The sequence below is a fragment of the Mesoplodon densirostris genome, chromosome 11 (assembly GCF_025265405.1).
Source record: "Mesoplodon densirostris isolate mMesDen1 chromosome 11, mMesDen1 primary haplotype, whole genome shotgun sequence".
In the NCBI taxonomy this organism is placed as follows: domain Eukaryota; kingdom Metazoa; phylum Chordata; class Mammalia; order Artiodactyla; family Ziphiidae; genus Mesoplodon; species Mesoplodon densirostris.
The window spans coordinates 103,734,196-103,759,408 of record NC_082671.1 but is presented as its reverse complement, the minus strand read 5'-3'; the positions used below and the strand labels follow the sequence as shown (position 1 = coordinate 103,759,408).

At 36.4% G+C, this 25,213-nt stretch overlaps 1 non-coding gene across 1 annotated transcript; it reads right to left on the bottom strand.

Annotated features, from left to right (window-relative positions):
* Nucleotides 1–12,273: 12,273 nt before the first annotated feature.
* Nucleotides 12,274–12,346, bottom strand: TRNAE-UUC (transfer RNA glutamic acid (anticodon UUC)). Its single transcript has one exon. It is a non-coding gene; the product is annotated as a tRNA-Glu (tRNA).
* Between the last annotated feature and the right edge of the window lie 12,867 nt (nt 12,347–25,213).

The following is a 25,213-nucleotide window of genomic DNA, read 5'->3' as shown; positions in this document are numbered from 1 at the left end:
AGCCACAACTACTGAGCCTATGCATCTGGAGCCTGTGCTCTGCAACAAGAGAGGCCGTGACAGTGAAAGGCCCGTGTACCGCGATGAAGAGTAGCCCCCGCTTGCCACAACTAGAGAAAGCCCTCGCACAGCAACAAAGGCACAACACAGCCAAAAATAAATAAATAAATTTATTTTTTTTAAAAAAGATCAGGAACAAGACAAGGTGCCCACTCTCACCACTATTATTCAACATAGTTTTGGAAGTTTTAGCCACAGCAATCAGGGAAGAAAAAGAAATAAAAGGAATCCAAACAGGAAAAGAAGAAGTAAAGCTGTCACTGTTTGCAGATGACATGATACTATACATAGAGAATCTTAAAGATGCCACCAGAAAACTACTAGAGCTAATCAATGAATTTGGTAAAGTAACAGGATACAAAATTAATGCACAGAAATCTCTTGCATCCCTTTACACTAAAGATGAAAAATCTGAAAGTGAAGTTAAGAAAATACACCCATTTACCACTGCAACAAAAAGAATAAAATATCTAGGAATAAACCTACCTAAGGAGACAAAAGACCTGTATGCAGAAAATTATAAGACGCTGATGAAAGAAATTAAAGATGATACAAATAGTTGGAGAGATATACCATGTTCTTGGATTGGAAGAATCAACATTGTGAAAATGACTCTACTACCCAAAGCAATCTACAGATTCAATGCAATCCCTATCAAACTACCCCTGGCATTTCTCACAGAACTAGAACAAAAAATTTCACACTTTGTATGGAAACACAAAAGATGCCGGATAGCCAAAGCAATCTTGAGAAAGAAAAACGGAGCTGGAGGAATAAGGCTCCTTGACTTCAGACTATACTACAAAGCTACAGTAATCAAGACGGCACGGTACTGGCACAGAAACTGAAATATTGATCAATGGAACAGGATAGAAAGCCCAGGGATAAACCCAAGCACCTATGGTCACCTTATCTTTGATAAAGAAGGAAAGAATATACAGTGGAGAAAACATAGCCTCTTCAATAAGTGGTGTTGGGAAAACTGGACAGCTACTTGTAAAAGAATGAAATTAGAACACTCACTAACACCATACACAAAAATAAACTCTAAATGGATTAGAGACCTAAATGGAAGGCCAGACACCATCAAACTCTTAGAGGAAAACATAAGCAGAACGCTCTATGACATAAATCACAGCAAGATCCTTTTTGACCCACCTCCTGGAGAAATGGAAATAAACACAAAAATAAACAAATGGGACCTAATGAAAATTTAAACCTTTTCACAGCAAAGGAAACCATAAACAAGATGAAAAGACAGAATGGGAGAAAATATTTGCAAATGAAGCAGCTGACAAAGGATTAATCTCCAAAATATACAAGGAGCTCATGGAGCTTAATATCAAAAAAGCAAACAACCCAATCCAAAAATGGGCAGAAGACCTAAATAGACATTTCTCCAAAGAAGATATACAGACTGCCAACAAACACATGAAAGGATGCTCAACATCACTAATCATTAGCAAAATGCAAATCAAAACTACAATGAGGTATCACCTCACACCAGTAAGAATGGTCATCATCAAAAAATCTACAAACAGTAAATGCTGGAGAGGGTGTGGAGAAAAGGGAACCCTCTTGCACTGTTGGTGGGAATGTAAATTGATACAGCCACTATGGAGAACAGTAGGGACGTTCCTTAAAAAACTAAAAATAGAACTACCATACAACCCAGCAATCCCACTACTGGGCATATACCCTGAGAAAAAACATAATTCAAAAAGGGTCATGTACCACAATGTTCATTGCAGCTCTATTTACAATAGCCAGGACGTGGAAGCAACCGAAGTGTCCATCAACAGATGAATGGATAAAGAAGATGTGGCACATATATACAGTGGAATATTACTCAGCCATAAAAAGGAACAAAACTGAGTTATTTGTAGTGTGGTGGATGGACCTAGCGACTGTCACACAGAATGAAGTAAGTCAGAAAGCGAAAAACAAATACCATATGCTAACACATATATATGGAATTAAAAAAAAATTGGTCATGAATAACCTAGGGGCAAGACGGGAATAAAGATGCATACCTACTAGAGCATGGACTTGAGGATATGGAAGGGAGAAGGGTAAGCTGGTACAAAGTGAGAGAGTGGCATGGACATATATACACTACCAAATGTAAAATAGATAGCTAGTGTGAAGCAGCCATATAGCACAGGGAGATCAGCTCAGTGCTTTGTGCCCACCTAGAGGGCTGGGACAGGGAGGGTGGGAGGGAGGGAGATGTAAGAGGAAAGAGGTATGGGGACATATGTATATGTATAACTGATTCACTTTGTTATGAAGCAGAAATTAACACACCATTGTAAAGCAATTATACTCCAATAAAGATGTTAAAAAAAATAGAGACAAACTCACAAATAGAGATAAGAAATTAGTGGTTGCCAGAAGGGAGGGGCATGTCGGTGATGAGCAAAATATGTGAAGGGTATTAAAAGGTACAAACCAGTTATAAAATAAATAAGTCACAGATATGTAAGGTATAACACAGGGAATATAGTCAACAATATTATAATAACTTTGGGTTTTTTTGTATACTATATCCTTACACTTTATTTATTTTATGTATTTAATATATTTATATTATTGAAGTATAGTTGATTTATAATGTTGCGTTAGTTTTAGGTATACAGCAACGTGATTTAGTTATATATTTATTTATATATATATATATATATGTTATTTTTCATATTCTTTTACCTTACAGGTTATTATAAAATATTGAGTCCCCTGTGCTATACAGTAGGTCCTTGTTGGTTATCTATTTTATATATAGTAGTGTGCATATGTTACTCCCAAACTCGTAATTTATCCCTCCCCCCACTTTTTCCCTTTGGTAACCATAAGTTTGCTTTCTATGTCTGTGGGTCTATTTCTGTTGTATAAGTTCATTTGTATCTTTTTTTTAGATTCCACATATAAGCGATATCATATGATATGTGTCTTTCTCTGTCTCACTTACTCACTTAGTATGATAATCTATAATAACTTTGAATGGTGTGTAATCTGTAAAAATATCAAATCACTATGTTATACTACTGATATTAATATATTAAAGTCAACTATACTTCAAACAAACAAACAAATAATCAAAAAAATGTTAAGTAAGGCTAGAGTTCTGATAGCAAATGGAAAAATGGAGAAAAATGAAGCTGTGAAGGTAAGTAAGGTCAGGTCTGGAAGACCTTGTTTATGGGCCCTGCCAAATATGCTGGAACTTTTGAAGGTTTTAAAGCAAGAGATCACATGTCTAAATTTACATACCGTAGAGCATGTGGCTTCAGTGTGAAGAAGAAATGCAATGATGCAACACTGGTTTTGGGGACGATTGCAGTAGGAAGGAGACAATACTGTGTTGACTAGGGCAATAGCAGTGCAGATGGAGAGAAGACCGATTTGAGAAACATTTAGGACATAAAATCTATTCACAGTGCTCACCTCTACATTGGAGGAAAGGAGAGGGCAATGGAAATTTATGTTGGAAACAGTGGAAGAGATCCAATTTAGGGGGACAATAGTGAGTTCACAGATGTTGACTTACAGGTGCCTTTGAGACATCCAATTAAGGATATTGGAACCCTAGTTGGAAATATATTTCTGGAGTTCAGAAATTTCAGGATGATATAAATATAAATTTCTCAGTGATTTGCATATGTTCGATAGTAGAATGGTTGAACTGCATTCAGACCTATTTTAATTTGGTGATCACTTTGCTGTGTTGTGGTACAATGTGGCTAGTGTTGCCAAATCTGGCTCCCTGTGCACCAATGCCGAATAAAAATACGGAGACAGAGAATTGGAAGATAAGAAATAGAGAGGCTTTTTATTTTCCTTGCCAGGCAAAGGGAAGACACAGTAGGCTAGAGCCTCAAGAACTGTGCCCCACCTTCCTGGGGAATTACAGGGATTCTTAATGGGGAGTTTACAGTCCAAAGTGACTGATAAGGATCAAAATGGTGAAGGTCTTGCATTCTTCTTCTTTCATTATTTCAAAACAGTCATCGCTGGAGTCAGGCAACCTGGTAATTGGGTCCCTTAGCCTCTGGGTTATCGGTCTACGACCTCCCCTCTGAAATGTAAACAGCTACAGGGGTGATTTGCTACAAGAGTTTATAGGGAGAGTAAAGAGTAAATACCAGGTACAGGATGTAAATTACTTAAATTACACAGGGTTAGGGGTGACAGGTTAGCTTTGTGAAGGACAAATCTAACTACAGACACAACAGATTTGTAACAGTTAAAATAAAGCTAGGACTGATTAACTCAGGCCAGTTTATGTTTCTTCTCTAGCCTGTTCACTGTTCCCTTTATTTTCCTGGTTATCAGGAGAGGAAAAACCTCATTTCTATTTTTGCTGCAACACTTGTCTCAACAGTATGTGACTGGTGAAGTGCATTTACTGAGAAAGCAAGTGGTTGAACTTATTCGCAGTTGGGGGTTTGTTTGATGCATGTGACAAAACAGCCAAAGAGGCCAAGGAATTGAGAGTATTATCAAGAGTGTGTTGAAATATGGCTAGTAGACTCTAAGGAAAGTGGAGATATTTGAAGTCAGGGAAGAAGTACAGGGGATCAGTGGCCTTGAGAGACCAATGAAGTCATAGATCAAAGCAGCTAGATTGGGAGAAGTTTTGAGATCGGAGTGTGATGAGCTTTAATTCTGACTGAAGATGAAATAGTTACAGGTGGCAGCAAGATGCCCCATCAGAATGAATGAAGTGGTGCAGTGGGAAAGAAACTCATTGGTAGTGAGGTCAAAGAGCTGGGGAGCTACATGTTGAACATTCCATGCCCTCAAAGCAATGATGAAGAGAAAGAATGAATTGTTATGCAAATAAAAACACAAAGACTTGACTTACATACTATTTCCTTGCTTAAGAATATCAAAGAAACTAGAGCATATTCTGTTCCAGGAACTTTAAAAACATTATCACAATAAACACTTTGGGGGGTCTCAGTTTTTGATTTCAGTGCCAAATATTTGTACATAAGAACCTAGTGCTTTTGGATATTTCACATTTTAGCTGATATTACATCCTTGTCTCTCATTATCACACACGCAAAAAAAGCCCAGAAAATATAGCACAGAAAAATATCTATTTTGACAGTTTTGATCATTAAGAAGCAGTGAAAACAGTCACAAGATATTTCCTAGTAGGCTCTTGGATAGAGAAAGGAAATGTAATTAAGATCTTGAATAATTTAATGATGTACTAATAATTTAATGGTATACTCTCTAGAGCATACCTGCTTTTACTGTGGTTGCTATTTCCAGATCCTATTTTCCAGCCAGCGATTTTTTCATGAGTTGTGATATTCACTTGAAACCTTAATCATTCTCAGACACCCAGCTTTAAAATGGAAGCTAGGGCTTTTCCCTCTACCTGAAGCTCACTTGAAAGGACTACAGCTGCTGTCAACTGCTTTCAAGAATTATGGAGGGCAGGCCAAGGGAAAGCCTTAAGAATAATGTAATAGTTGGGTTTTTTTGTTTGTTTTTTTATTTTTGTTTTTTAAAGGCACTGGTTATCCAGACTTTCCCTAAGAAAATTTCAGTGCTGAATTTTCAGGTCCCAGATTAAGATGCTGGTTAGATGCACAGTATAATCTAGGTAAGAATCTCTAATAAAGACCCTATTATCGTAAAATGAACCATAGCCAGCATCTAAAATAATGTTAACTGCAAAGTAACTAGGAAGCAAAATTTTCATACTCAAAACTCTAATTTGAAGAGTTCTATTAATTAAATTTCAATTTGTTTTTAATGTTATTCTACTGAATATATTTACCAAATTCTACCATTTTTACCTTTATTTACCAAATTCTATCATTTTTACCTAACACTGTGCACACACTTTTACCTTTGTTCCTGACTTTAAAACATAATCCTCATTCAGTCCCAATTAGCACCCTCAAATTTGTCTCTATCGGTCTCCTGGCTATATCATTGTTTCCATGCAGTCTTTATGATATCTCCCAAAATGACTCTTTAATTTTGCAAATGCTTTCCTTCCCCAGAGGGAAGATACAGTGATTGATCTCATTCCACCATTGTTTTTCAAGCTGTAGCAGAATAATGTCCCCCCATAGATACATATGTGATAATTCCAGGAACCTATAAATATGTTATGTTATAATACATGGCAAAGGGAATTAAAGTTGTAAATGGAATTACATTTACTAATCAGCTGATTTTAAAGTAGAGTGATTATTCTAGATTATCCCAATGTAATTGCAAAGGTCCTTAGAAGTAAAGGAGGCAGAAGAGAGTCAGAGTCAGAGATATTTACTGATGCTACACTGCTTGCTTTGAGGATGCAGGAAGGGGCTTTGAGCCAAGGAATACAAGTGGCCTCTAGAAGCTATAAAAGGCAAAGAAACAAATTTCCTTCTAGACGCCTTAGAAGGAACACAGCCCGGCCAGCACCTTGACTGTAGCCCCGAAAGGCCCACTTTAGACTTCTGATCTCCTGAACTGTAATATAAGTTTGTGTTTTTTAAATCACTGCATTTGTGAAAATTTGTTACAGTGTAAAGGTAAACTACTACACAAACTTTTACTTATGTGTCTATCAGCAATTTTCAGCCTCTGAATTCTCACCTTCATTAACAACTTGCACAGATTCTCTACCCACATCAGTGACTGGCATTGTTATCAAATCCGCACCAGTTAGTTTACTGCACAGTAGTTAGGGTTTTCCATTACTCAGTGGCAATATCCTGAAATAAAAGCACTCCCATAAAGGAAACATTGGAAAACCCAGAATTAGAGATGACAGAACTTCCAGTAAAGCTGCAAAGAAGGATCACTTTGCTTAACCTCTGCTCATATCACTCACCAGGCTTTCTCGTCTACAGGGCTGTTTTTCCCGTATTCCCAGATTCTCTTCTCTTATTGCTTACCAGATCCAGAGTCAAACTCATTTGAATGTACCTATATGTGTGCCCCAAAGTCTGTATCTAGGATTCATCCTAGGACAGTAATATCCCTTATTGTTGTTGCTAATTAAAACAGCTCGTGAAGTATCTCTTCCTCCTAGGTAGTTCACAACTAATTGGAGGAGATACATTGGTCATCTAACTAATTTGTCTAAATAAATAACAATTTCCCAAAGGCATATAACTTCCAATTATTTCTAATAATAATCTGAATTATTGGTTCTGACTAGTCCTGAGTGTTAAAAAGATGGAAAAGACTAGTCTGAAGATGAGAAAATCTGAATGATATGATATTTCTAAAGGATAAAATTTTAAATTTGTATCATTGACCTAATTATGTTGCAGCTCTCAAGTACTGAACTATTTTTCTTAAAATGATGTCAAGGTTATGAGCAACCTATCAATGTTTCTATGCTTATAGATGCTTCTAGTGTGAAAAAAAATAGCTTGTCCTCCTAAAAAGAAGAAAAAGTTGAATATCCTACTGGAATGTTACTCATTTTCTCATCATTTTTTTTCTTTCTGAGAAAGTAGAAAATTAAGTTTGTGTGCCTAGAGATGGCAATTTCTAAATTAATGAACAACCAATTGGTTGGATTTTTATTTATGAAACTGATGTATGTAGTACATATTAAACATACTTGTCTACATCCATAGATTTTTTTTTTAATCCCTTCCCTCTTGCGCCTCCCTCCCACCCTCCCTATCCCACTCTCTATGTCGTTGCAAAGCACCCAGCTGATCTACCTGTGCTATGCTGCTGTTTCCTACTAGTTAATTATTTTACGTTTAGTAGTGTATATATGTCGATGCTACTCTCACTTCACCCCAGCTTCACCCTCCCACCCCATGTCCTCAAGTCCATTCTTTATGTCTACGTCATTATTCCTGTCCTGCAACTAGCTTCATCAGTATCATTTTTTTTTTTAGATTCCATATATATGCATTACCATATGGTATTTGTTTTTCTCTTTCTGACTTACTTCACTCTGTATGACAGACTCTAGGTCCATCCACCTCACTACAAATAACTCAATTTCATTTCTTTTTATGGCTGAGTAATATTCCATTGTATATATGTGCCACATCTTTATCCATTCATCTGTCGATGGACATTTAGGTTGCTTCCATGTCCTGGCTATTGTGAATAGTGCTGCAATAAACACTGTGGTACATGTCTCTTTTTGAATTATGGTTTTCTTAGGGTATATGCCCAGTAGTGGGATTGCTGGGTCATATGGTAGTTCTATTTCTAGTTTTTTAAGCAACCTCATGGATAGGGGTTTGAGAAATGCATTCTTTAAAAATTAGCAGTAAAAATAAACATAGTAATAAATTTTTTCACCTTTCAACTCAAAAGCCCCAAATTCACAGACAGAATGTTTTAATTAGAAAACAAGGATAAAATAAACAGATTATCTTGAAGGACTATCATGAAAACCATTACCCTGATTGTGTACCTCAGAGTATACTTTCAAAATCTATTTGGAAGAATTAATATATTGATGATCCAATTAGAAAACGCATGCTTTTGGAATATCCTTTTGGTGAAAAAGAAATGCCATGCTATAGTTTACAGGAAACATGAGGGATAATGAAACCAACACCCAAATAAATAAATAAGCAAGCAAGCAATTCCTGCCACCAAATATGGGCTATATTCCTTAGATTGATGATGAACCTTTTAAAAAGGTTAACCTTTTTAACATTTTTAAAAAGGTTAAAAAGAAAAGGTATTTCTGAGAAACACAATTTCACAATATTTTAAGAGATATTTTCTTCTGGGCTGGTAGCCTTTGAAAGAATCCATCAGGTTGTCAAATCAAGATGAAATAAACCCGGATCAAATGGAAAAACAACAAAGCCTAGCAAAAATATTCTGAACCTTCTCTTATTACCCTTTCTTCTGGAAAGTTCAAGCAAATAATATTAGCTTTATTCTATTTGTGGAAAACAGCTATCCACTTACAATAGGTATGCATTGAAAAATATTGAAAAGTAAAATGACTTGTTTTTCATTATTTTAAGTGAACATTGTACTGTTTTACTGATAGCCTTACCCCCTATGGCCAAACATGAGAGAGAGAGAAAGACAGAGAGAGAGAGGGGGAGGGAGGGAGAGAGAGAGAGAGAGAAACACAGGTGAATACTGTGCCTGTATGGAACTGGGTTGTGACAGTTTGATGGTTTAAATAAAAATGTCCAAAGTCAGGTCTTTTTACCTATGTATAGATACCCATTGTGCCTAAATAAACTTTTCAAGAGGAATATTTGATGCCCAATCACCTCATCTGAACTGCCACGTAAAACAATATCCTTTATATTCTGTTTGTAAAAATGGAGCTCATATGAGGCTCACAATTTTGCTATTCTGAGTCATTAAACAGTCCACAACACTTGAGATAAAGAGTTTTTAGAAAATAAGCATATTATCTGTCTTTATACCATATTATTTCAGTAGTCAAGATTCCTTAATTTTTTTGTGAAGCTTCATATATGCCACACAATGTAAGCAATGTTTCATTATTACTCAAAGTTTCCTATTGCAATTTGGAAATAAAATTATTTGTGTCCACCTTAGTGGTAAATGTAGCTTCTTACGTTTTCACTTACAGAATTGAATGGCCCTAAATCCTTTGAAATTTAAATAACTTCAATAGCTAGAATATTAATTTTATCTTTGAGAACTCATACTCTTGAAGAAAAAGACCACTAATGCCAAATATGGTATTGATATATTGCCCACAGGATTATAAAACAAATTTACTTCTGGGTTACATAATCAACTACAACTTTTGGGAAATTTCCCTTTTGGCTACTACCATATATTTCTGTAGCCTCCAAACCAGAGAAGGATTTAAGGAACATTAGGAAAAATAAGACTAATTTGGATCTAAAAATTGCATCGTTAAACCATGGCATAAAAAAATCCAACTTTTATTCAATTATGCTCTACTTAAAGTGAAAAAAAGGCCTAGAATATGATCTTTAAATATTTCATGTTATCTCTATGTTATATTCTTTTCATGAACAGGTGAGAACATTACCAGTTATTTTGGATTGTTCTGTCAATTAATTGTAATACAAAAATCAGTGCGTTGGAAGAAGACCAAGGAGCTGTTGATTTGTGGGGTTTTTTGTTGTTTTTTTTTTTTTTTTGCGGTACACGGGCCTCTCACTGTTGTGGCCTCTCCCATTGCGGAGCACAGGCTCCGGACACGCAGGCTCAGCGGCCATGGCTCACGGGCCCAGCCGCTCCATGGCATGTGGGATCTGTCCGGACCAGGACACGAACCCGTGTCCCCTGCATCGGTAGGCGGACTCCCAACCACTGCGCCACCAGGGAAGCCCAGTGTTGCTTTTTTAAACAGACAATTTGAGAGTTTTTTAAATTTTTTAAATATTAAGGTTTTATTTAAATTTTATTAAAGCGATTAATGTTTTTAAATAGTTAAGTGTTCTAGAGCATCAGCTTCACGAAGGAAACAGTCTTTAAACTGCTTTGTTCACTGACACCAAAGCACTTAGGAGAGTACCTGTAAAATAGTAAGCAATCAGTAAATATTTTTACCATACCCTGAACTAAAGTCACCACATACTCAACAGAATTTGCAGAAAATAGTCATCTCTCTGATCTTTGGACGTTAACCTACCGATGTTTGTTCATTATATTCAAATTTATGTAAATAAAGTGTACTTTATTTAATAAGAATATAACGAACATTTGGGAATAATTTTTTTTCTAACTTTTTTCTTTTTGGTGTCAGATATCAGAAATTCAAAATATAATATTACAATATGTGTTCAATATTATGTTCAAATTTCTTCTCAATTTTATTCTAAGTTCAAGCTATGCATCCTAAAGAGCAATAGATTTATAATTACCTCAGCAATTCAAATCAAGAGAGACAACTTTCTAAAGTTGAAATCTCAAAAGATAAAGGTCTTTAAATTTTGCCTTTGAGGGTACTTCCATTTATAAAAACGATATACTTGAACGTTTTATGTAGCACACTTTGGATATAGGAGGGATTTTGCTTCTGGCTTAGGTTTACACCTGCCATTCCCACCTCACGCCCCTCCTCGCCCATGTCAAGAAAATGAGAGCTCCGATTCTCTAGTGAATATGCTTTCTCAAAGAAAATGACACAAACTAAGGCATCTGGTTCTGTCATGTCTTTTGTTTTGTTTCAGAATAAAGATATCAAGACGAGAATAAACTGCAAATTGAAAACTAAAACGGTCCTTTAAAAATGCATGCCTAAAAATTATACCCTTTTAATCATTGATATTTAATACAGAAACTCTAGATACTGCTTTGTAAGCCCAGAGTTTATTCATATGAATATACATAACATAATCCTAGGTAAAAGAGAGTGAATGCATGTTTTATTAGTAATGTGGTAATGTAAAGAGAGAAGTTGCATAATTAAATTATCCATTCCTTAGAATATTTCATTCCTCCATCAGCAACAAATTTTATTTTTATAGTGTTGAGGGTTTTTTTATAGTTTATATATATGAATGTGTTGGAAAAATGCTAAAAAAATGTATTTCATGTAGGTTTATTCAGTCACAAATATTGGAAGGGTTCGCTTATCTAGTATGTGGTTTCTTTGTTAAGTAGGACATGATCACCATTCTGATATTGTTCAAAAAGGAAATGTATAAACCTCTGATAGCTATATGGTATTTTGTTAGCTATATGATATTTAAAGTCAATTATTTTGGTTGTTTGTGTGTGTGTGTGTCTTAGTCTGCTCTCTCAACGAACTTATTCAATGCTGAGACAAGTTCAAAGGAGACGTTTGATTGAGGTTTTTGATGGCTATATTTTGAGTCCATTGGGGAAAAAAACCTCTCCCTTCCCTGATTCTGGTGTCATCCCTAAATTATCACTCCATTCAGGCCACCAATCTCTGTGGCTACTACAAATGGAGAAATCACTTGTAAATTTCCAAGTAATGAGCCCAGATGAGAAATTCTCAGATAATATCCCTGGATAACTGCAACTGATTTTAATTTGTATACATATAGATCTTCAAACAAACAAATACTGTCCTGCTATTCCACTACCTCAAATGTTGTCACTTTATTTTTCCTAAATAAAGCAATTTGGTGTAATTATTTTGAAAATGAGCATTATCTGAATTCATTTTTCCCTTTGGTCCTCGGATGAAAAGAAGTGAATTAGTCACTCTCAACAGTTCATGGCTCACTCTCTTTCTCTCTTTTTTTTTTGCAGTGCTCGCAGCTTGCGGGATCTTAGTTCCCTGACCAGGGATTGAACCCGGGCCCTCGGCAGTGAAAGTGCGGAGTCCTAACCACTGGACCACCAGGGAATTCTCAGATCTCTTTTGATTTTATGTTATTTTGTATATTTACCAAAATCTACGCCCCCATAATTGTCTTTCTCATAGAAAATCATTCTCAAATATTTAATTTGTTACCTGAAAAATATTTTGTACATGGAGAACACATGACATTGTCTTGTGTGTGTTTGCCGTGTTACAGATCTCATTCTTTTCTACATTTTCCCCTTGACATTATGTTTTTAAGATCTAGTATTGTGTTTACTGCTTCATTTGTTTGTGATCCAGAGATTGCTTTTCCATTGCCCTAGAAGTATACACCTAGGTTACTTCCAGTTTTCTGATACCGAAATTATATTTCAATGAAAGTCTCCATACGTATCCTCTGACATACCTGTGTGAGATTTTCTTTGGGACCTATAACTGGGTGTGATTGCAGAGTACATGCACACTTACTGTCACTGAGGAGGGCAAGATTGTCCTGTAAGACAACTGTGTCCATTTTCATTCATACAGCAATGCAGCCTTTCCACACTTCACCAATGCTTGGAAATAATCTGACTTTTTAAATTTACCAACTGATCAGAATAACGTAGCACTGCACTGTCATTTTTATTTGTGGTTTTCCATGAGATTATGAGCATCTCTTCATATGCTTACAGTCATTTGTGCTTCTCTTCCTATGAATTACCTCTTTGCCCATTTTTCAGTGGAAGTTCCTTGTGTGCATGTGTGCACACATTTGCATATTTCCTTGAAAACTAAGTTTTAGAATTTAAAGTGACATTTCAAGAAATAAATCATTTGTTAGATTTTGGACGTGTCATTTCTTGAACTGAAAATTTTAATTTTAATGTAGCAAAATCCATCATACATTTGCATTGTGATTGTCAACTGCACTTTTTTATTAGCTCAGAATTATTCCTTTCCAACTGTTTTTAATTCATTTGGAATCCAACAGTGATCCAATTATTCCTTCCATATTAGCAGTCAATTTTGTCAATGTTGTGTCCTATTAAACAGTCCATCTTTTCTGTACACATGGGTCTGAGTTCTTTATTCTATTCCATTAGTCTTACGTCTGTTTTTTTTCATAAGTACTACACTATATCTTTGGACTATATTCTAATTTTTGTAGAGTGAGTCCCTTTCTTTGCTCTTCTTTTTCAAAATTGGCATAGTCAATTTTTATGTTTTTTTATGTTTTTATGTTTTTATATAAATTTTAGTATACACTCATTAAATGCTTCAAAAATTCTATTGGGATCTGATTTAATTTATAAACATTTGTTGAGAATTAACACGTTTTAGTAAGTTATTTCTTCTATGGTAAGATTTTGTCTGTGAGCATGAAGAGATCTTTATTTATACAGGTGTTATTTTATGTCTTTCAATAGAGTTTCAATTTTTTTCCATAGAGCTTTTCTACATCTTTTCTTAGATTAATTACTAAATTGTTTTAATTTTTTGTTGTCTGAGAATGACACATTTTTCTAATATAATATCTAGTTGGTTATTTGTAGTATAAAAGGGTATTATTGATCTTTGTAAGTCAATTATGCCAAATTTATTTTTATTCAGAAGCTTTACAAACTATTTTATTAGTTCTATAGTGTTTCGAGTGATTCTGTAGGGTTGATCAAATAATATGCAAAAAATGACAGCATTTTTCTCTCTTCTAACCCTATAAAGATTGTATTTCTTTTTTCTTTTTTATAAAATTAGTCAGGGCACTTAGTAAAAAGTTACAGAGTAACAGTACTAAGGTACATCTCTGGTAATGCTGATCTTAAACAGAAAGTAAGTAATCCTTTCTGAATTTCCTGCAGGTGTTTAATATTACAGCTTTTAGTAAGCTATGGAAAATTTTCCTTACCTGTAGCTTCCTGAAAGTTTTTTTTAATCATAACTATTAATTGTATCAACTTTTTTCTGACTCTATTGAGATCACTGTTTTCCTTCAATTAATGTGGTAAGTTGATAAATTTTCTGATGTGGAATAGCCCTTGCATTCTTGGACCAAACTCTAATTGACCATTATGAAATATTTTGAATACTTTTTTGACTTCTGCATGATCATAACTTAAATAAGTCTATTATTCTTTTCTTTTCTTGTTCTTTCATTTTCCAGTTTGGAATCAAGGTTACATTAACTTCAGTTGAAAACTTCTATCCCCACATTCTGCAATAAAATATATAATATGAGGATAACCTGTTCCTTGAACTTTTGGAAGAACTCATCACTAAAGGCCATTGACCTGTGACTTCTTATTGAGAAGGTGGCATAGGCTCTAATCATCATGTGAATTTTTTAGTAGATAGTGGTCTACCCAAGTTTTCTATTTTGTCTTGTACCTTTTGGCATTTTACATCTTTTCCCCAAACTTAAACATTTCTGTTCAATACTCAAAATTTATTAGATAATTTTCCTTTGCTATCTTGCAATTACTATTGTGTCTGTAATTAGACATTTATTTTTCATTCTGGATTTTATATCTAAATTGCTTCTGTTTTTCTTGACCAGTTACCTGATGATTGTCTATTTATTAATCTTTTCACGAACGAGGTTTTGCTTAGTTAAACTTTTGTTTGCTTTTTGTTTCAATGCTCTCCTCCTTACCTTCTTCTATGTCTGGAGTTTTTTCTCCATCATTCTGTCAGTGGTTTACTAACTTCTTGAAGTGAATGCTTATCTCAATTTTTTCTTTTTATTCTCTCTTGCTCTATGATAAATGAACTTAAAGCTAAAAATCTTTCTCTAAGCAGAATGTTGCTGTGTCACACAAGTGTTGGTATATTGTGCTTTCACTGTTATGCAATTCCATGTACCTTCTAATTTATCTTATGATATCCTCTTTCAAGCAAGAATATTTAGTAGTATACTTTTAAGTTTACAGATGTATTGCATTTTAAGATGTTCTCATTATCAATTTCATTTTACTGTATTATGATCAAAGAAGATGATTTTTTAAAATGTTGTCTTCGAATTTATGAAGGTTCCTTTGAGACTTAAAACAAAGTTGATTTCTGTGAGTGTGTTTGAAAAGAATGTATGTAGTTATATATCCATTCCAGCTCTTGTGTTCTAGACCCATTGTTCTTTTACAAGAACATATCTATTTGTTTCTTATACATTTAAAAAATCATCTTATATTCATTAGTCTGTTATTAAAATTGTTAATCTAGTTTCCTTTGGTTAATATTTGCCTGAAATATCTTTTATTCTATATAATTATATTCAAACTTCTTCTGTTGTTCTTTTGTTTCAAGTGAGTCTAAGCACTGCAACAGGCTTCCGATTATCACTTAGGAAAGTGCTTTCATATACATTTTCTGTTTGATTCTTCAGCCTCACAGAAAGTAAAACAACCTACCCAGTTCTTCTGCTTCCAGAATCTCAATGCTTTCCCCTAGACCATAGCAGAGTGAGCAGAGTTTACTCTGAGAATAAGTCAACCACTTTCCTCTTTACTTCCAGTGCCCTCATTTCGATCCCCCCTGTGGAAACGCCATATTCACAAATTTTGACATTCACACTCTCATGAAACCTCACTTCTGCTCCATCCCCACAGTGTCTTACTAGATGACTGCTCAGCTCATAGGATTTGAGGGGATTTTTTATAGGTAATGATTAATTTGCTTTCTTCTCAAAGGGTGTTTAAATAATTACCAGCAACCTCCAGTGCCTCGCCTCATGTGAATGAATAATGTGGTAATTTCCAGCCCTGTGGCGGGGCTTGTGGGAAAAATGGTTTTGAATCATGGGGTGTGAGAGTAGCAAGAATTGGGCTTGACATGAGCTGAACCACCTTGTGTAGGCAGCTCTGTCTGCACTATCCACACAACAGCTTAGCACCCTCTCTGAGTAGGCAACCTAAAATTACAGGTGTGTAGAGGCCCAAGACTCAACTTCAAAAGATGACAAATATCAACACTTTTACAACCATTGAAAAAAATTACATTTATGAATTAATTATTTATGTATATTATGCTACTTATAAAGCATTTACTATGAATTTTAATTTTATCCAAAGAGTATTATAAAAGCATATTAACATGTTTTGCTCTATACTGTGTACTCATATCTTATGAAAACAATTGTCAACTCATAGATCAATTAAAGTCATAATTTTGAGTTTTTGTTTGATTTGTCAATGAAGTTCTTACGATGGCCTAAATGTCCCTAGGTGTTCTATACACCAGCTCATCCCCTACCTTTTTTCTTCTTGCTGACTTGGCTCCAGCACACTAGTTCCTTTGCTATTCCTTAATCATACCAACCACATCTCTGCATTTCTGTCCTCTCAGCTATAAACACCCTTGTCCCAGATTTATCCCCGGACCAGGCCTTCCCTGACTACCCAATATACATGCACCTATATCAACCACTCCCTCTCTTCACATTTCTATTTATTTTATACACCTTTTCACCAATTAGAATATGATAGATAGCATTTATTTATATAAATTCTATGAAAGCAAAGACTTTGGTATATGAAAACACTATGCCTAGGAGAACAACTGGGGATTCAATGATTATTTGTTAATGAATAAAGCAAAATAGAATTTAAGTACTATGCAAGTTACAATAGAAATCATGTAACTCTAAATTAATGATGTATCAATGAAAATAGTATAATGTTTCTGCAAATGTCTTAAAGTGCATGCTGTTTTATATAAATAAAAGACATTATTAAAAATGTTTTGGCTTATGACACTGTATAATTCCTACTTATTGCTTTTAGCAGTCAACATTTGTGGAGGAATGAGTTTTAATCATTTGAATCACATTTAATTGAAAATATTTGGAGATAAAAGCATGCTAATAAAATCACCAAATACCTATGTGCAAATTTTTAGATATTTCATTACTTCTATACTGTCAATTGAAAGATCAGTAATTGATTTTGTTTTGTGATTGGGGTTTTAGGTTATCAGAATGATTATCAGAACATATCATAAAACCTGGTGGCAGATGGTTTTTTGTTTTATTTTGTTTTTGAATTTTATTTTTTCATACAGCAGTTTCTTATTAGTTATCCATTTTATACATATTAGTGTATATATGTGTATACACTAATAATGTATATAGTGTATAGTGTACATATGTCAATCCCAATCTCACAATTCATCACACCCCCCACCCCCACTTTCCCACCTTGGTGTCCATACATTTGTTCTCTACATCTGTGTCTCAATTTCTGCCCTGCAAACTGGTTAATCTGTACCATTTTTCTAGGTTCCACATATATGCATTAATATACGATATTTGTTTTTCTCTTTATGACTTACTTCACTCTGTATGACAGTCTCTAGATCCATCCACGTCTCAAAAAATGACCCAGTTTCATTCCTTTTTATGGCTGAGTAATATTCCATTGTATATATGTACCACAACTTCTTTATCCATTCATCTGTCGATGGGCATTTAGGTTGCTTCCATGACCTGGCTATTGTAAATAGTGCTGCAATGAACATTGGGGTGCATGTGTCTTTTTTTTTTTTTTTTGGTTGTTTTTTTTTTTTTTTTTTTTTTGCTGTACGCAGGCCTCTCACTGTTGTGGCCTCTCCCGTTGCAGAGCACAGGCTCCGGAAGTACAGGCTCAGCGGCCATGGCTCACGGGCCTAGCCGCTCCATGGCATGTGGGATCTTCCCAGACCAGGGCACGAACCCGTGTCCCCTGCATCAGCAGGAGGACTCTCAACCACTGCGCCACCAGGGAAGCCCGCATGTGTCTTTTTGAATTATGTTTTTCTCTGGGTGTATGCCCAGTAGTGGGATTGTTGGGTCGTATGGTAATTCTATTTTTAGTTTTTTAAGGAACCTCCATACTGTTCTCCATAGTGGCTGTATCAATTTACATTCCCACCAACAGTGCAAGAGGGTTCCCTTTTCTCCACACCCTCTCCAGCATTTGTTGTTTGTAGATTGTCTGATGATGCCCATTCTAATGGGTGTGAGGTGATACCTCATTGTAGTTTTGATTTTCATTTCTCTAATAACTAGTGATGTTGAGCAGCTTTTCATGTGCTTCTTGGCCGTCTGTATGTCTTCTTTGGAGAAATGTCTATTTAGGTCTCCTGCCCATTTTTTGAATGGGTTGTTTGTTTTTTGATATTGAGCTGCATGAGCTCATACTTTGGAGATTAATCCTTTGTCCGTTGATTCATTTGCAAATATTTTCTCCCATTCTGGGGGTTGTCTTTTCATCTTGTTTGTAGTTTGCTTTGCAAAAGCCTTTAAGTTTCATTAGGTCCCATTTGTTTATTTTTGTTTTTATTTCCATTACTCTAGCAGGTGGATCAAAAAAGATCTTGCTGTGATTTATGTCAAATAGTGTTCTTCCTATGTTTTCCTCTAAGAGTTTTATAGTGTCCAGTCTTACATTTAGGTCTCTAATCCATTTTGAGTTTATTTTTATGTATGGTGTTAGGGAGTGTTCTAATTTCATTCTTTTACATGTAGCTGTCCAGTTTTCCAGCACCACTTATTGAAGAGACTGTTTTTTCTCTATTGCCTCCTTTGTCATAGATTAGTTGACCATAGGTGCGTGGGTTTATCTCTGGGCTTTCTATGCTTTTCCATTGATCTATATTTCTGTTTTTCTACTAGTACCATATTGTCTTGATTACTGTAGCTTTGTAGTATAGTCTAAAGTCAGGGAGTCTGATTCCTCCAGCTCCATTTTTTCCCCTCAAGACTGCTTTGGCTATTTGGGGTCTTTTGTGTCTCCATATAAATTTTAGGAGTTTTTATTCTAGTTCTGTAAAAAATTCCATTGGTAATTTGACAGGGATTGCATTGAACCTGTAGATTGCATTGGGTAGTGTAGTCATTTTCACAATATTGATTCTTCCAATCCAAGAACATGGTATATCTCTCTATCTGTTGGTATTATCTTTAATTTCTTTCATCAGTGTCTTATAGTTTTCTGCATACAGGTCTTTTGTCTCCCTAGGTAGGTTTATTCCTAGGTATTTTATTATTTTTGTGGCGGTGGTAAATGGGAGTGTTTCCTTAATTTCTTTTTCAGATTTTTCATTAGTGTATAGGTGCATTAATTTTGTATCCTGCAACTTTACCAAATTCATTGATTAGCTCTAGTAGTTTTCTGATGGCATCTTTAGGATTCTCTATGTAGAGTATTATGTCATCTGCAAAGTGACAGCTTCATTTCTTCTTTTCCAATTTGTATTCCTTTTATTTCTTTTTCTTCTTTGATTGCCATGGCTAGGACTTCCAAAACTGTTGAATAATAGTGGAGTGAGTGGACATCCTTGTCTTGTTCCTGATCTTAGAAGAAATGCTTTCAGTTTTTCACCATTGAGAATGATGTTTGCTGTGGGTTTGTCATATATGGCCTTTATTATGTTGAGGTAGGTTCCCTCTATGCCCACTTTCAGGAGAGTTTTTTTTTTAATCATAAATGGGTGTTGAATTTTGTCCAAAGCTTTTTCTGCATCTATTGAGGTGATCATATGGTTTTTCTTCTTCAGTTTGTTAAAATAGTGCATCACATTGTTTGATTTGTGTATATTGAAGAATCCTTGCATCCCTGGGATAAACCCCACTTGATCATGGTGTGTGATCCTTTTAATGTGTTGTTGGATTCTGTTTGCTAGTGTTTTGTTCAGGATATTTACATCTATATTCATCAGTGATATTGGTCTATAATTTTCTTTTTTGTAGTACCTTTGTCTGGTTTTATTATCAGGGTGATGGTGGCCTCATAGAATGTGTTTGCCATCTGTTTGGATGATCCGTCTATTGGGGTATGTGACGTGTTAAAGTCCCCCACTAGTATTGTGTTACCGTCGATTCCCTATTTTATAGCTGTTAGCAGTTGCCTTATGTGTTGAGGTGCTCCTGTGTTGGGTGCATATATATTTATAGTTGTTATATCTTCTTCTTGGATTGATCCCTTGATCATTGTATAGTGTCCCTCTTTGTCTCTTGTAACATTCTTTATTTTAAAGTCTATTTTGTCTGATAAGAGAATTGCTACTCCCGTTTTCTTTTGATTTCCATTTGCATGGAATATCTTTTTCTATCCCCTCACCTTCAGTCTGTATGTGTCCCTAGGTCTGAAGTGGGTGTCTTGTAGACAGCATATTTATGGGTTTTGTTTTTGTATCCATTCAGTGATCCTGTGTCTTTTGGTTGGAACATTTAATCCATTCATGTTTAAGGTAATTATCAGTATGTATGTTCCTATTACAATTTTCTTAATTTTTATGGGTTTGTTTTTGTAGGTACGTTTCTTCTCTTGTGTTTCCCACTTAGAGAAGTTCCTTTATCATTTGTTGTAGAGCTGGTTTGGTGGTGCTGAGTTCTCTTAGCTTTTGCTTGTCTGTAAAGTTTTTGATTTCTGTGTCGAATCTGAATGAGATCCTTGCTGAGTAGAGTAATCTTGGTTGTAGGTTCTTCCCTTTCATCACTTTAAGTATATCATGCCACTCCCTTCTGGCTTGTAGAGTTTCTGCTGAGAAATCAGCTGATCAGCTGTTAACCTTACGGGAGTTCCCTTGTATGTTATTTGTCATTTTCCCCTTGTTGCTTTCAATAATTTTTCATTTTCTTTAATTTTGTCAATTTGATTACTGTGTGTCTGGGCATGCTTCTCCTTGGGTTTATCCTGCCTGGGATTCTCTGTGCTTCCTGGACTTGGGTGGCTATTTCCTTTCCCATATTAGGGAAGTTTTTGACTATAATCTCTTCAAATATTTTCTCAGGTCCTTTCTCTCTCTCTTCTCCTTCTGGGACCCCTATAATGTGAACGTTGTTGCGTTTAATGTTGTCCCAGAGGTCTCTTAGGCTGTCTTCATTTCTTTTCATTCTTTTTTCTTATTCTGTTCCACAGCAGTGAATTCCACCATTCTGTCTTCCAGGTCACTTATCCATTCTTCTGCCTCAGTTATTCTGCTGTTGATTCCTTCTAGTGCATTTTTCATTTCAGTTATTGTATTGTTCATCTCTGTTTGTTTGTTCTTTAATTCTTCTCGGTGTTTGTTCTTTAATTGTTCTAGGTGTTTGTTAAACATTTCTTGCATCTTCTCGATCTTTGCCTCCATTTTTTTTCTGAGGTCCTGGATTGTCTTCACTATCATTATTCTGAATTCTTTTTCTGGAAGGTTGCCTATCTCCACCTCATTTAGTTGTTTTTCTGGGGTTTTTATCTTGTTCCTTCATCTGGTACATAGCCCTCTTCCTTTTCATCTTGTCTATCTTTCTGTGAATGTGGTTTTAGTTCCACAGGCTACAGGATTGTAGTCCTTCTTGCTTCTGCTGTCTGCCCTCTGGTTGATGAGGCCATCTAAGAAGCCTGTGCAAACCTCCTGATGGGAGGGACTGGTGGTGGGTAGAGCTGGGTGTTGCTCTGGTGGTCAGAGCTCAGTAAAACTTTAATCTGCTTGTCTGCTGATGGGTGGGTGTGGGTTCCCTCCCTGTTGGTTTTTTGGCCTGAGGTGACCAAACACTGGAGCCTGCCTTGCTCTTTGGTGGAGCTAATGGCAGACTCTGGTAGGACTCATGCCAAGGAGTACTTCTCAGAACTTCTGCTCCCAGTGTCCTTGTCCTCACAGTGAGCCACAGGCACCCCTCGCCTCTGCAGGAGACCCTCCCACACTAGCAGGTAGGTCTGGTTCAGTCTCCTATGGGGTCACTACTCCTTCCCCTGAGTCCTAATTCATACACTACTTTGTGTGTGCCCTCCAAGAGTGGAGTCTCTGTTTCCCCGTCAATGACCTGCAATCAAATCCCACTGGCCTTCAAAGTCTGATTCTCTAGGAATTCCTCCTCCCATTGCTGCACCCCCAGGTTGGGAAGCCTCAAGTGGGGCTCAGAACCTTCACTCCAGTGTGCGCACTTCTGTGGTATAAGTGTTCTCCAGTTTGTGAGTCACCCACCCAGCAGTTACGGGATTTGATTTTACTGTGATTGCGCCCCTCCTACAGTCTCATGGTGGCTTCTCCTTTGTCTTTGCATGTGGGGTATCTTTTTTGGTGAGTTCCAGTATCTTCCTGTCCATGATTGTTCAGCAGTTACTTGTGATTCCGGTGCTCTCGCAAGAGGGAGTGAGCATACGTCCTTCTACTCTGCCATCTTGAACCAATATCTCTTGGCAGATGGTTTTAATTCCACCACATAAATCAGACACAAGAAGCATAAATGACTATATATTGGCAATCAGATTAAATCTACCTCTATGCCTTTTTTTTTTCACTGTGGCAAGAAATTCAAATATAGCCATTGTTGGGGAATGTCTCTCTTTTTGTCTCTAAGATTCTATGAAAATCCCAGGATCTTATGCAGTCCAGAAAATGAAGGGCCCCTGGTCTTTTGTTCTCACTGAAAGCTTAAGGCATGCTTATATTTTAAGTTGGCATTTTCCCCTGGAGGAGGTAACATGCCAAGGGCAACAGCAGCTATATGCTGCCTGACTCATTCTTCACTTCCATTTTATTCTCCTTCGCCTTCCTGGAACACAAGAAACTATAAATACTAAAGACTCAAATTACCAGGCTCTATGGCAGCTTGGGTTAGCCATGTGATACCGTCTGGGCAATGAACTGAATGCAGAAGCTCGCTGGTATTGCTACTCCCCCCTGGTGTGTTGTACATGACTCACTGGCATACGGCTACTTCCCCATTCTGCTTCCTGGAAGAGATGTGAAGCTGGAAGTACAGATGCCAAATGAAAAGCAAAAGTATAAAAGCCAACATGCTAAGATTGGCAGAACAGAGAGCCAGCAAGGGCCTGTGTCCTTGAAAGCATTGCTGAATAGCTGGTACAATGCCAAGAACCAACCACCTATGAACTAAATTTTATTTCCAAAAAACAAGCACCTATTTGTTTAAAATATTTTAAAATTCTCTTTCTTGTAGCTGAGCACACCTCTAATTGAAATGACAGCCTTCGTTAAGGGGATCTTTGCCTAGCATGGTAGCCCTGCTACCTATTTTCCAAGCTCTCTAGACACATCATGCTGTAATTTTCTGCAGTTAGTGCTGCCTCTCTGGGCTATGGTGATCAAGTGGGTACAGTTATCTGTTGTTCCTGGTAACCTCCACAGCCTGCCTCCTTCCCAGTCTTAGGGAATTTCACCTTCCCCCAGAGTGGGCAGTTCCAGCTTTCACCCTCCAAGCACTTATTTTGTTCTCTTCCCCTGTGGAAAGATCAAGCACATTCACTGCAAATTGGTCTTTAGACCCTAAATTGAGATCTCTTCTAAAGGATGAGATAGAGGAAGGATTGGAATAGGGAACGTAGATGCTGCTGTTCAGTACTTTTTCTTTTCATATTAATTGCCCAATTATGCTATTATAACCTACCCTCTCTAGGTTTAAGTATTTAATTTAGTCATCCAAAAGATCAGTTTTAAATTCCAGGGTCTGTCTCAGCTACCAATCAGTCAAATGAATGATAGACACACCCAGTACATTGTTGGTTAAAATACCAGAGAACAAATTCCTGTATTTCAAACCTTAAGCTCTCCTATAAAAGACAATCACATACACAACCAAAGTTTAATTTGAAAATAGATTTTATCACCAGGGATAAAAGAAATAAAGTACCATTTCAACTTTATGTTATGTTAGCCACTTGAAATCACCTTCAATCCAGAGCTCATGTATTATGCTCATGTCAAGCATAATTTAAAGACATTTCCCTCTGTCTAAAAATAAGCAGAACTAGTTTTCAAAATGGTTAAGAATATTGCCTCATTTTTTTTGGCTAAAGAGAAATATGCTGTCATTTCTTCCACCTTATTAAAAAAAATCACTCAACTCCACATTTCTCATCTGCAATTGCCCTGTTTCTCTGTTCTCCTTTGTAACAAGTTTCCTCAAGAAAGTTTCTCTATGTGCTGTCTCTAGTTCTCCTCCATTCCCTGAAGCCTATTCTAATCAGACTTTCACTTCCACACTGCCACCAAAGCTGATCTTGTCAAGACTGGCAATAGCCTCCTCCGTGCTAAATCTGATGATCAGTTTTCACAATTGATTATTCCTTCCTCCTTCATTGCTTTCGTTTCTAAGTTTTCAGGTCCCTGCATTCTCTCAGTTTTTGTCCCACCTCACTGTTCGCTCATTCTCAATCTCATTTGCTGGTCCTGACAATTTCTCCTTACCAATGTGGAAGTGCCCCAGGAACCAGTCCTTAGATCTCTTCACTTTCTCATCTACACACACCCCTTGGTGATCTCACCTATTAGGATAGCTGTAAATGCCATCTTTATGCCAGCAACTCCCAAATGTTTGTCTTCATTCCAGACCTCTTACCCAATATACCTTTTACCTAATAACCAGGCTCATATATCCATCTGAATACTTAAACTATCCACTTGGCTGTTCAGTGGAAACCTGATATGTATATATTTATTATTTTATATTATTATGATTTTAAAATTTTTGGCTTGTAGGATCTCAGCTCTCCGACCAGGAAGTGAACCCATGCCATTGGCAGTGAAAGGAAGGAGTCCTAGTCCCTGGACCACTAGGGAATTCCCAGAAACATTATAACTTATACATAAATTAAAAATTCATGGGCTTCCCTGGTGGCGCAGTGGTTGAGAGTCCGCCTGCCGATGCAGGGGACACGGGTTCGTGCCCCTGTCCGGGAAGATCCTACATGCCGCGGAGCGGCTGGGCCTGAGAGCCATGGCCGCTGAGCCTGCGCGTCTGGAGCCTGTGCTCCGCAACGGGAGAGGCCACAACAGTGATTCATTTTCCTAAGAACCAAGAATAAAAAGTTCATCAATTTATTTTCTAAGGAAGAAATCTACAAGTAATAAATATAAATATACTTTTTGTGCCTAGCCATTTTCTTCAATAATTGAATCTTTCACAGATTATGAATATTTTAGAGACAGTGCTATAGATTTTTAAATGCAACT